Source organism: Tamandua tetradactyla, chromosome 22, assembly GCF_023851605.1.
Source record: "Tamandua tetradactyla isolate mTamTet1 chromosome 22, mTamTet1.pri, whole genome shotgun sequence".
In the NCBI taxonomy this organism is placed as follows: Eukaryota; Metazoa; Chordata; class Mammalia; order Pilosa; family Myrmecophagidae; genus Tamandua; species Tamandua tetradactyla.
This window is the reverse complement of record NC_135348.1, coordinates 37,938,397-37,951,700: the sequence shown is the minus strand read 5'-3', so window position 1 is coordinate 37,951,700 and position 13,304 is coordinate 37,938,397. Positions and strand designations below refer to the sequence as shown.

At 36.8% G+C, this 13,304-nt stretch overlaps 1 pseudogene; it reads right to left on the bottom strand.

Moving 5' to 3' along the window:
* Nucleotides 1-496: 496 nt before the first annotated feature.
* On the bottom strand, nucleotides 497-2,109 carry LOC143666139 (E3 ubiquitin-protein ligase makorin-1-like; annotated as a pseudogene).
* Nucleotides 2,110-13,304: the final 11,195 nt, after the last annotated feature.

Here is a 13,304-nt window from a genome sequence, read left to right as displayed (position 1 = left end):
AAATGTTTAATCCAGAATTTCCAATATGAGGTCCAAAATAATGTTTATGTACATTATTACTTCCATAAGCAATTAAAATGTTTTAATTAATTCTCATAAAGTAAAATATTTAAACTCAGATGTGAACTCTAATTTCTTCCAAATGAATGACACATTCTTATTGAGGATTATCTCTGCCTTCTTTGGGGGGATATTTAGGTCTAATCTACTAGCTATCTAAATCTTATTCAGGATTGTTCTGCTGAGTAGATGAACATCCAAGTAATTTTTTTTTAACTTTAAGATTTATTTTTTGCAACTTTTTTAAACAGAGAAAACAACACACTCCTTGGGGAAAGGTGAGGGATTTAGAAGACAGACCCTGGGTAAATACAATTACGACAGCACCTGGAAATGATAGGCCTGCCTAGGAGGGAAGCACAGGCCCGGCCACCCCACCAGAGGTAACAGCTACTGTCCAAGGCCAGCAGCCCAGCTCCTAATCCACTGAAAGGCGCTATTGGCCCAAGTCATAAAGATCTTCCAGCTCATCATGAAACAGTCCCATTCATCCTCGGAGTCTGCCAGGTGGTCATCCCCACCTGCCGCCAAAATCATAAGCTACATCTCGCCCAGCTCAAAGGTGACGACGTCTTCTTCATCGTTGTTAAAGGCACTGCTGTTCTCTCTTTCCTCAATGAGCTCCCAGAACTGGTTCCATTGCTGGGTCTGTAAAAGCAAGACCCATAATAAGGATGGCCCTATTGAGTAGTATCTTCTGTTTTATTGTTTCTAAGGCAAAACGTCCAGCTCATCAGAAGGCATATCAAATCAGTCATCTTATTCAGGGTTTCCATTTACCACTTCCTCCCCACTGGTTGCTTGATGCGAACAGTCTAGAACTTTTCCTTTCACATCCCTCCCAGTTTTCTGAGGTCTGTTTCCTCCTTTAACAGTCTAATCTCCCTCCTAGACCTGAGTGTTAATCTTCTCCTTCCCTACCCCAATACGTGCAGGACTCAACTGCTATGGTGGCATTTTCCCTCCTTTAAAAGAAAAGTGAGAGTTACCTGGTATCTGCTTCATGTTCCCACTTTCTGCCTCTGTGGCTCCTCTTTATGGCCATTAGGGTACACATGATTGTAAAAACAGTTCGCTCCGAATGGATAGCTCCCACGACCTTCATCAGAATACCTGCCCACCTTATTTCTCATGGCCTCCTTGTCTTTCTGAATGAGTCTCTGCTTCTCTTCTTTCTCCTCCACCCAGTACTCACTTGGAATGACAAAGTTAGATGTGATCTGGCATTCTGGGATGAACTTTATGATCTTGCTCTCAAATTGCTTAGCACTCCTCCACTTACGAATACACTTGGGATAGTAGGTGTGGTTGCAGCTGGAGAGAATTCCAATGTGGTGCTCACTGGGGTTAGCTTTCTCATAGACAAACTCTCTGCAGATCCCACAAACCATGTCCCTGTTGTACTGGATGGCAGATGAGAGCTCCATGTCCTCATCAGCCTCAATTTAAGATACGGCCAGCAGGGTTTCCCAGAAACAAACTCAATGGCATTCACCCAGTCTTCTGTTCCTGTTCCTGTACTTGCAAAGTTTGAATTTCTTGTCTCAGCTTCACCCCCACTCACGTCAACAAGTGGTCCAACTACTCCCAATAGACTTGAGGAAGCTTCAAGGGATGATTTTGCAATTAGCTGTGCAGCGGTTCCTTCTTCCTATTTCAATGGCTTGCTATGTTCATATCTGCAGGGGTCTCCATGAATATAGCACCCTCGCTGAAAATACTTGTCCACTATACCATATGCACTGACAGAGAGGTCATGTGAGTAGCCACAGTAATCTTCTTTCTTACAAACCCTGTGCATAAAATACCTGCAGGTGACCTGTCACTGCTGCCTCCCCTCCCTCTCCCCCCCACCCCAGGGACAGGGACGTGACTGTGGGGATAGGGATGGGGGAGGGCTGCTGCTGCCACCCGTGCCCCTCTTACTCCTGATGTTGTGGCTGTTCCCTCATCTAAGGAATTTACAGAACTTTTCAGAAGTGCATGAGTAAAGGTGGAGTTCAATACTTTAGCCACTGAAATTTTATCTTCATGTTGCCATTTATTCATTGCTCAGGACTCTTAATCCTGGTTAGTAACTGACTATAAATTATTATACCCACATTAAATTTCAGTTCACTCATATTTCCACATTTTACGAAAGGATAGTAAGATACTTTAATGTTATTTTACAATTCTATACTGGGTCCTTATGTAATTTGTCATGGTCTGTTTTTAAAGAAATTTGTGTAATTTGTTTGCTTCTCTTTACAACTGTTCAGAAACCAGGTGAGTATGCAAGCTGCTGGAATGCCATATACCAGAGCTAGAACAGATTTTATAAAGGAGAATTTAATAAGTTAAAAATTTACAGTTCTAAGGAAGTAAAAGTGTCCAAATTAAGACACCAGCAAGATGTTACCTTCACTCAGGAAAGGATGATGGGTCAGGAACACCTCTATAAGCTGGGAAGTCCTGTGCTTGGCATCTGCTGGTCCCCTGCTCCTGGGCTCTGTGCTTTCAGCCTCTGCTCCTGTGGGGGCTCCTCACTTTGGTTCTCTGGGGCTGGCTTCCATCTCTTGGCTTCCCTTGGCTCTCTCCAGGTTCTGGCTTACTTAACATCATGGCAATGTCTGCTGTGCTCCAAGCATTTCTAAACATCTGTTTCTCTGTTTTCTTGTGTGGTACCTGTTTCAGCTCTGTTCTAAATTTTCCATTGGTCTGAGGCTTCTGCTGTTTCTCCAGGCACTACCATGTCTGAGGTTTCTTCAAACTGTTTTCTCTTTTAAAGGATTCCAGTAAACTAAGCAAGACTCACCTTAATGAGTGAAGTCACATCTCCATCTAATTCAAAGTTATATCCACAATTGGGCGCGTCACATCTCTGTGGAGATAATTAAATCAAGTTGCCAACTTACATTAAAAGAAATGGCTGCCTCCACCAGATGAAATCAGTATTAAAACATGGCTTTTCTGGTGTGCATAATACTTTAAAACCAGCACACCAAGTATTTCAAAAACTGTATTTAAAAAAAAATTGTATTTAAGAATATGGCCAGAGAATGATAATTATATATTTTTATATATGACCTATATTTTTCAAAACCATTTTTAGAACAATGCTTGCATGATAAAATTATAAAACATCTTAATTTTTGTCCTCAAACCTACTTAGGAAGCTTTTCCTTTCCTCAAGCAAACTCAGTTCAGATCCTCTTCATTCTCTAATACTAAATATTTCTCTTCAGTGATTAAAAGTCCATGGCTCTGTTTGGACTTGCTGGTGTGGGAAATGTGTTTGGTTTTATTCTTTTTCATTTACACTCTGATGTTTTTAATTTACTATTTGAGTTTTTTACCAAAATATCAGATCTTTCTTGGGAAGGGATAGAGCATAAGCAGGAGTGGATAAAGAAGGTGGGAGTTTCTTTCTTGACACATATTCTGAGCCAGTGACATATTCCCTGCCCTTGAAAGATGTTTTAAAATTGCCTTTCTCTCATTTTCTTTTGTGAGCTTTTGCAAAGCTGTCCTTATCTTTGTGGCTTTCAAGTGCAGTTGCTTGGAAGGAAACGGTGTTCTTTCTCTTGGTGATTACCTTGACCTTCACTGGCCCCTAATCATCCATACTTATTTTCATCCATGTCTGCTGTGCTTTATACAGCCTTCTAAAATTTTATTAATAATAAATAAAATGCAAGATAAGTTCCAAAGATGAATAAGGATCTATGTGCTCATATTGAAAGAGTCAATTAAATTCCCTCTATAATAAGTGTAAAAAAAGAAAGATACAGTTCTAAAATGAATTTATAAGCCCCAATATTCATGAAAAGATCATAAGCTTTTATGTAAGCAAATACTATGCCACCTTCAAAAGAGCAATAACTAAAATGGCATCAGACTTGTTGTCAGTATTCTTAGAAAACATTTTTAAGATGGAGGAGATACAACGTGAAAGCAACGTTGGTCTCTGGTTTAGTTTTCTAGGTTACTAGATGCAATATTCTGGAAATGGTTTAGCTTTTAACAGCAGGAATTTATTTTCTTACAAGCTTACAGATGTGAGGCCTTGAAAATATCCAAATGAGGGCATCGTGAAGAGGATGCTTTCTTCTTGAAGACTGGCTGCCATCAATCCTGGCTCCTTTCTCACATGGCAAGGTACATGACCAGCATCTGCTGGTCTCTCCCTTCTCTTCCACATTTCATTGCTTTCAGCTTCTTGCTTCCAGGGCTTTCTCTCTTTGTCTGAATTTAATTCTTTCATGATGGACTCTAGTAAGAGAATGAAAACCCACCCTAGGCCATGACTTAATTGAAGTTACTTTATCAAAATATCCTGCTTGCATAAGAATGGATTAGCTTTAAGAACATACTTTTCTGGGGTACATACAGTTTAAAACCACTACAGTTCCTGAATGACCACAGAAGTAACACACTGTGCCACACTCTGAGCTATACATGTTTATCTTTTACAGTTGGCAGTACTTTAACAGGCCTAGCAAGCATTGGTTTGATTACTTTTTGCTTTTCTCCAACTTCTTGCATTTCATGAAGAGTATCCATGGAAGCAGCATCTCGATCTCATTCCCCAAGTCTGGACCATCACTTGGACATCCATTCTTCAAATAGCTCCATAGCTCCACTGAATCCAGCAAAAACAGAAACAAAAACTAGATCTCTGGGTGATGCGTATTAGGTCATATGGTTCTGAAAGATTAGGCAGTCTATTTATTAAATAGATAAATTACAGGTGCCCATCATTAAAAATCAGGTAATGACGGGAAAACCATAACAGAAATTTGCTTTCAGTAAGGTGAAGAATGAGACATACAGTAGATATTTATTCACAATGATTTTGTAATTCCTTAAGGCAGGCAGCTGTTCTATACATGTAACTAACTGGAGATCCTCGCTGAGATTCTGACTCAAAAAGAAGTGCAAATTTTTTGTTTGTTCATTTGCTACGTTTTGTTCTTTGATGCTGTTGTTGTTGTTTTTAAATATATTAATAGTCAAAGACTTTTTTTGTTATTTTTCCAGGCTTAAGGTGTATTTGGAAATACATTTTATTAAAAGGTAGTAGTGTTCTAACCTATTTACTTCCAATTTTTTCCAAGTGCCAATAACCACAATCAATCTGCTCTTCTATACGTAATTCTCAAGCCTAATTTATGTCTTTGCTCCCTAACCCCCGAGCATCTCTCCTAACTTAATGAAGTCAGCCTTTAGATCATTAGACTTAGATGGATAAGCCATTTGCTTCATCTGATCTTTGCTGCATCCCTTTGTTTTAATAGACTTTGTTGCTTAAAGACATTTTAAGCTATCTCTTCCTAAACTTCGGGTCTTGAAGCAGGTAGCTTTTTAAATCCTTCAAGACCCCAACTGTCTCAACTCTCTCTATTCCCTTTGTTTTGGTTTGCAAACCAGCCAATGCTTTTCTTGCATTTATTCCTTTCTCGTGACATATTACTAAAGCTGCTTAGGTACATGCTATCTTTATGTCTCTGTCAGTCACTTCCCTTTGACTAGTAGACATGTGGTCCTGTCTGCCTTATATATTATGATGGAATGTAGTTTACCAAATATTTGGCTGAAAGGCTTTCCAACATATAGGTTTTCTTTGATTCTCTCTTTGCCACCTGTCCCCAGATGTTTTTGCTTGGTAGGAGGGAACATTAAGTTACAATAGTTGCATTGGTTAAAGCAGGTTAAGTTTTGTAATAAACAATCCCCTAATTTCAGTATCTTAACCAAATAAAATATAATTTCTTCTTTACATCACAGTTTTGTAGAGACTGCGGCCCCTTCAATTGCTCTGGAACTGAGGTTGCCTATTTCTTGTAGCTCCACACTGACAGTTCTGAGCCTGTGAATGATGGAATACAGCAAACAGCATGGAAGGGGGCATTACACAGTCAGAAAGGACATGGAACCACATTTTCTGATCATATTCCATTGGCCAGAACTAAAGTCGACACAAAGCAACACTTAACTTCAAGGGAGGTACACGTGATGTATGCACAAGAAAAAGAGTAAAGCATGGGTGCTCGCCAGCACTAGGAGTCTCTTATTCTCAGAACAAAGGTGTGATACGAAAACTCCAATCATGGAAGAATAGGGAGGAAATTGGTATAGACATTAGTTGTTATAGAAACAAGTGAAAATTTTGGTGTGCTATTTGGATGTATAATGTTAATGTGTGAAGGCACTAAAAAGAGTGACATAAATTGAGGAAAGAAGAAAGGATGGTTAAGATTTATTTAGATGAGCTCAGATTTCATCCTTCATGACAGGAAAGCAAATAGTGTTGTCTCAACCAATTAAAAAGCAACACGTCTACATTATTCAGAGATGTACATGTTATCACAATAAAAACTAAATTAGGAAACAAAAAATGTTGGTCTTTGGGAAGTAAGAGTAAAGAGAGCAAGAGTTGGGCAGAGGAATATGACTTTCCTTCTTAAATCCTACTGTAATATTTGCATTGTTGAATATAAAACATATTTTTTTGTTAAAAAGGAAAAAAAAAACACCGTGCTTTCTTAAAGCTTCCATTGGTAATGTCACTTTTTATGGTTTTGCTCAGCGCTATAAGCCCCAGGAACATGGTAACCTCGGCCAATACATTTCTCAGAATATCCTTGGGAAGAAGTATAGACCCTTATTTAATCATGCATCAGCTAAAAGCTTTGCAAGTTTCAGCTCTTCTCTACGTGCATCCCAGGAAGGTATGTTGCATGTAGTTGTACTCTGCCGCTCATACCAGCAGTGCACACGTCATGTTTACTTGAGTCTACGTGACTATTTCTCTTTACTCCAGTTCCACGTTCCATTTATTTTCACAGATGAGGTACATCTCTATTCTATATGTCTGTCTATCCTTTCATAACCCACTTTGTTACTATTATTCTAGATTAGGTACTTATTATCTCAAAAGTACAATATATTAATTACTGCCTAGGTCATTTTTTTCTGATTTTTATCTCTTCGCCAGCAACTCAACCAGCACACCGTTGACCGAATGTACTTTTTTCAAAATTATTGATCATACCTCTTAATTGCCTAAAACTCCCGTATTAGCTACAGCCTTTGTGAGGCTTCCGGGTACTCTGCAGTTGCTTCTAATAGTCTTTCCGACCCTTTCTGCTGCTGTTCTAAATGAACCTGAACGCCTGCCGATGCATGATCAGGGTACAAGCCCAACTTCGCTTTGGGTTTACAGTTCTTTTTCCTTATCCTAATTGAGGTTTTTGAACTTGGAATAACTTGACTCTCAGCAGCTTAATAAAACCTAGCCTTCCTTAATGGCCTAACTCACCAATTCTTCTAGTTTTAATCAACTTTTATTGTGGCCCTATTGTAACTTGAAACATCAGGTGTTTCAAGTAACCCAAAGTTTTCCTGATTAAAGCAAGTAGCGAGGATGCTCTGTGACTAACATTTATCTGTTACCTAAGAGGTTATAGCTCCTTTCACATGCAACCTTATAGTTTAACGGTTTTTAAAACAGTCACTCCCTTATAAGTGCATAGACCCCTTGAGGACACGGGGATTATCCTCTACAGATTCTTATTAAAATTCTTAGATGCTTATCAAAATATTTCATGAATAAATAGAAGCATACAAAGTGTGCAATAAAAGGAATTTAAGATAACATTTTACTCTTACACCATTTACAATCTTCCTGAATTTACTTAAAAATTTACTAGGATTCATTTTGTTCAGGTGCCATGTGTGAATGAACTAACATGGAACACATCTGGCTTATGGAATTTAACAGGTGCATTAGGAAAATATTTTAAAACAATGCAAAAAATCATAACGGTTAACCTATTTAATCAAGTTGGGGAGTCCAAATTTCATGAAAGTGAGTTTTCGTATCCTTTGCAAAGAATATAAATAAACATTTGGTCCTCCTCGCTGCTAATTGCAAAACTTCTAAAATAAAATACATTGTTATGAATCAGTTTGCTGAATAAAATACAGTAATAATGCCCAAAATACTCCAAGGAAACATGAAAACCATCACAAATTTGGGGCAACTACCTGTCTACAAAAGTGTAAAGAGCACATTAGTCCATAGACATGTAAGATGCATGTATATGTGTGTGTATGTGTTTGCTCCAAAGAGTGGATTCTCAACAATTTTTGCTCACTGATTCATCTTTTTCTGATTCTGACTATCTTAGAATATATGATATAATGTGTTCTCCAGGGAGCAGCCACTTCAGTGTTCTTACATTGCAGTTAGAGCCCAGCAAAGAGTATGCACTTAATAAACCCTTGTTTAATTAATTAGTTTATCTTTCACCCATACTGATTTGAGAAGTATTTATTAATCACTTACCTTAGTCAACTTACTGGTTCTGTTCATAGCTTTTGAGCCTTAGCGCTACTGCCGTTTCCGGGTAGGTCTTTGTTTTAAAGAACCGTCCAGTGCTTTGCAGGATGGTTAGCAGCATTCCCAGCCTCATCCTACCAGAGGGCGGTAGTAATCTCTGCTGTGACCACCCAAAATGCCAGATGTCCCCTGTGAAGGACAGCCCCAAATCTCTAGTTGAGAACCATTGGTTTAGATGGGAAAGAGAATGTAAACAATAAATGTACATCCTAAATGATTTCCCACATAAAAAATATAGAGAGGCATTTAGAGCCTGTGACTACATTCTAGTGATTTCAAGTCTGCAATGAGAAAACACGGTGCACACTTCACTTGCTCATAAATTTATAAACTAGAACCAGTGTATAAAAATAAAAGACATAATTCACAGTTCTACCCCTCTGTGTTATTTGATTCACAGATCTAGCATTTCTGCTAGCAGAAAACTGATCGAGTCTCTTATTTACAGGAAGTGCGTCATGGAGTAACTAAATCATTATTCTCAAGGAACTTTTTTTTTTCTAAAGTGCTTCAGTCAAAATAAATCGTCAACTACAAAGCAGGGAGGAAGACTGAATTGGAAGAGCTCTATTGACTACTGAAGGGCATTTTCGGTAAATAAGGACGGTTTTCCTTCTATCAATGCACATTAGAGTCTTAGTATAACAAACAAATATGTGGACGTCATGCTTTTTAAATAACAAGCATTTAATTTTTAAAATTCCAGATATTATTGGCTTTTTAGAGAATTTAAACATAAGTTTACAGAAAATCATTTGGACATAGAATTATGTTTCTTTACTACTTTGTGGATTAATTCCAAATTCCAAATTCCAAAATGAATCACTGTCAGGAAACAGTTACCCACTGGCCTTAATTTCAGAGGACATATTTTATCTGATGAGCAGCTTACGAAGTTTCTGTCTCTTTAGAAAAACAGAAGCTGTATTGCTTGTAACTAATAGAAGAACATAAAACTGAGATATTAAAACTTGGACTCCTGAAAAATATAAGGAAGATGTGCTAAGTTTTACTCTTGAAATTTTTGTGCCACTCCTAATTGGTAATGGATGATGAAGCCAAATGGAGAAGTTTAACTATTGCTGTAGTGTTTTGCTTTCTAGCTGCTAAAACAAATACCATATGGTGCAGTGGTTTACAACAATGGAAATTTATTGGTTCAGTTTTGAAAGTAGGAGATGTATAAAGTTGACATGTTGGCAAGGCAATGCTTTGTCCCTGAAATTGTGGCTGTCTGGCTGGCTGCTGGAGATCTCTGGACCTTGGCTTCTTTGACACATGATAGTACAGTTGATGGTGGGTCCTCCTTCCTCTTTCAGGTTCTGTTGAATTCCAGCTTCTGGCTTCTCTTTTTGTGGCCTCCTGTAAAAGGACTAATCCTCAAGGATTAAAACCATCCTGGTTCTGGTGAAACGTATCTTAAATGAAGTAACCTTGCCAAAAGTTCCATATTTACAGTGGATTCCCATCTGCAGGAATGGGTTAAGGTTAAGAGTATGTTTTTCTGGGGCAAATAACTCTAAGCTACCACATAAAGGAAGTAAAAAGATGACTACATTATTTAATTTATGTTAGCTGCTTAAAAAAAGAAAAAAATTAAAAAAAAATAGTATACTCCCCCTCCTTTTATGTATTTAGTAATGCCTAAAATTTACCTAATTTTGCTTAAGGAAAGTGTTGACAATTTGAAAGAAGTGTGTGTGGTCAGTCTTCTCCACTTGCACTCTCTTGGGCAAGGCATTTTTTTCCTGTTTTTGATTGGTTGTTGTGTGTTTTTTGGGTTTTTTAACAGCCTTTGAAAGGTTAAAAAAAACTTCTGACATTTTGAATTTGATAATCTTTAAGACGATGGAGAAGAGTATTTGTGTGATTTTGAAGAAAGTAATTAGCATGAATATTTGAATTGACACTTAAAGAAACTATTTTTTAGGACCATAACTTAAAAAGACCTTTTAAAATATATATAAGCTTGGGCATATGCTGCTGTGTATATATAAGCATAAATATACCTCTTCTTGGTTTGTTTTAAAGAAGATACAAGTTAAAATGACAAATATTTAAAGCTTTTACAGCTAATCAGAATGCTTTATTATAGAGTGTGCCTCAAAATAAAGATGAAATATTTGGTTTCCAAGTTTGTGCACATAGGTACATGAATGCATGCAATTTCTTATAGTAAACATTATGCAACATGTTTTATATATAATTTGGTTCAATAATTTTATAGTAATTTACTTTTTGTATTTAAATTTAGTAAAAGACTGGCACAATTGAGCTATTAAAATGAAGAAATATTTATTTTGACATATTTTCAAAACACTTGAATTAAAAGTTAATGACATGCATTAATTTGAATTTTCAAAAAACTATAGACTCATATTTAGAAATGTACTTTAAATGATCTCCTTTAATCACTATATTTTAAAAATATAGAATCTGCTTTCTCTCTGGAGAGATTGTGACCTGCCATATATCACAAAGCATTTCATTAGTGCCCGCCATATATTCATTTTAATTTTAAGAAATTGCCTGGAGGCAGAAGATGGGACTTTGTGGAATTTAGCTGAACAACACTTAAATAAGCAACACATGCAACAAGCTTCCCTGTGACAGATTTCCTAAGAGCTATGAGGTTTTTCTGGGGCCCCTAGATACAGAATTCAAAATAAATCTCATATCCTACGCAACAATCTAAAATGAATAATTTGCTCTGGAGAGTAGGATATAGAAAAAGAATGGACTCTTCTGCAAATCTCAACTGTGCATTGATGCATATTCCACTCAGGAGAGAAATTTGATTTATTGACTTATGTACCTTAATATTATGTTCTTCATTTGGCAGATAGCACTCATTCCCAGGACAATTCTAAAATAAGAGTCATTAAGGAATTGTTAATTAGTTGCTTTTGAAATTAAAGAGCTCCATTATCCTAATTTTTGTTCATTTGACCTAAATTTCTATTTTTTACAGATATACTGAAAATTTAGACTTAGAGATTTAGATTCACTGCTCTTGATTACATTAAATTTGAAGCTCATGCAATTTGTGATAGTATATTTAAATGGCAAATCTTAAACTGATATGAGTAAATAACCTCATTCATTATTGGTCTCTATTTTGTTCTTGATTTCTGTTTATTTTATTGATTTGATAAGTCATTTTTATTATCTATTTTGAGCTAGTATATGAAATATTCAATCTGGCATTTAGGAATAATACAGAAACATTTTCTCTTCCAAATACCCTAATATAAATATATACGTCTTATCTATCAGGCATGATGTTTGCATTTATTTTTTGGAGGGGGGCTTTTTAATTTTTTTTTAATAGAAGAGAGAATGTATTATTCATTTCTATCATTTGTTAACATTTGAGATATGTTTCTTCAATAAATGTCTGCTGAACAACCAGTGTCTCACCAGAGGTGTACGTATTAATCATGTATACATGTATTTGATTATGTATTTATTTGGTTTTGCAGAATTACAAGGAGTTCAATGGAAAATTGTGAAAGAATAAAATAGAAGGATCGTGCTGGTTTGAAAGGATGTATGTACCCTAGAAAAACCACGTTTTAATCCTAATTCCGTTTTATAAATCCAGCTGTTTCTTCTAATCTCTACTCAGTATTGTATGTTTGAAACTGTAATTAGATCGTCTCCCTGGAGATGTGACTTAATCAAGAATCGTTGTTAAACTGGATTAAGTGATACATGTCTCCACCCATTTGGGTGGGTCTTTGATTAGTTTCCTGGAATCCTATAAAAGATGAAACATTTTGGACAAAGCTAGAGATTCTGAGAGAGCAGAGAATGACATAGCTACAAGAAGCACAGAGTACACCAGCCAGCAACCTTTGGAGCTGAAGAAGGAAAATGCCTCCCGGGGAGCTTCATGAAACAGGAAGCCAGGAGAGAAAGCTAGCAGATGACACTTCGTTCACCACATGCCTTTTCAGATGAGATAGAGACCCTGACTGTTTACCATGCACCTTATCACTTGAGATAGAAACCCTGAACTTCATTGGCCTTCTTAAGCCAAGGTATCTTTCCCTGGATGCCTTAGATTGGACATTTCTATAGACTTGTTTTAATTGGAACATTTACTCGGTCTTAGAACTGTAAACTAGAAACTTATTAAATTCCCCTTTTTAAAAGCCATTCTGTTTCTGGTATATTGCATTCTGGCAGCTCCAAACCAGAACAAGGATGAGACATACGTCATAATACCTAACATGATGTGGACCTTGGTTAATTCTCAGGTACAATTTTCTACCACTCTACCACTCTTTTATTGCTTATTCCAGACATATTTGCCTTCCTTGCATCTTAAATTCTTCAAGCCTTCTCTTGCCTCAGTTCTTGCCACTCCTTCAGCCAGGAACAAATATCCTATATCTGTTTTATGTCCTTCTTGCTCTTTTCCTTCAGTTCTCTGGACAAATTCATCCTCTCAGAAAGGCCCTCTCTGAGGACATTATAGCAATACTCACATTTTCTATCCTCCTATCCCGATTTGCTTTTCTCTAGGAAGTACTTATCACTAACTGACATTATAGCAACCATTTATGCTTTTATTTCTCCTTATTTTCTCCAACACAAAATTCACAAAAGGGAAAATTTACCTGTTGTTTTTCAGTCTGTGTTATCAATAATTAGGAAATGTTTGGTATAAGAAAAAAATTGGTAAAACATTTTTGAAATAATGTAAGAAGGAATGACATTTTCTATCCCAGTCAATGAGTCAAGAAACACTCTACATTGAACCTAAGGTAAAATAAGGAAGACGAGAAGGAGTTAGTCAGATTTCAAGGCAAAGCAAGAAGGACAATATTAAAAAATAGAGGCAACAAAGATG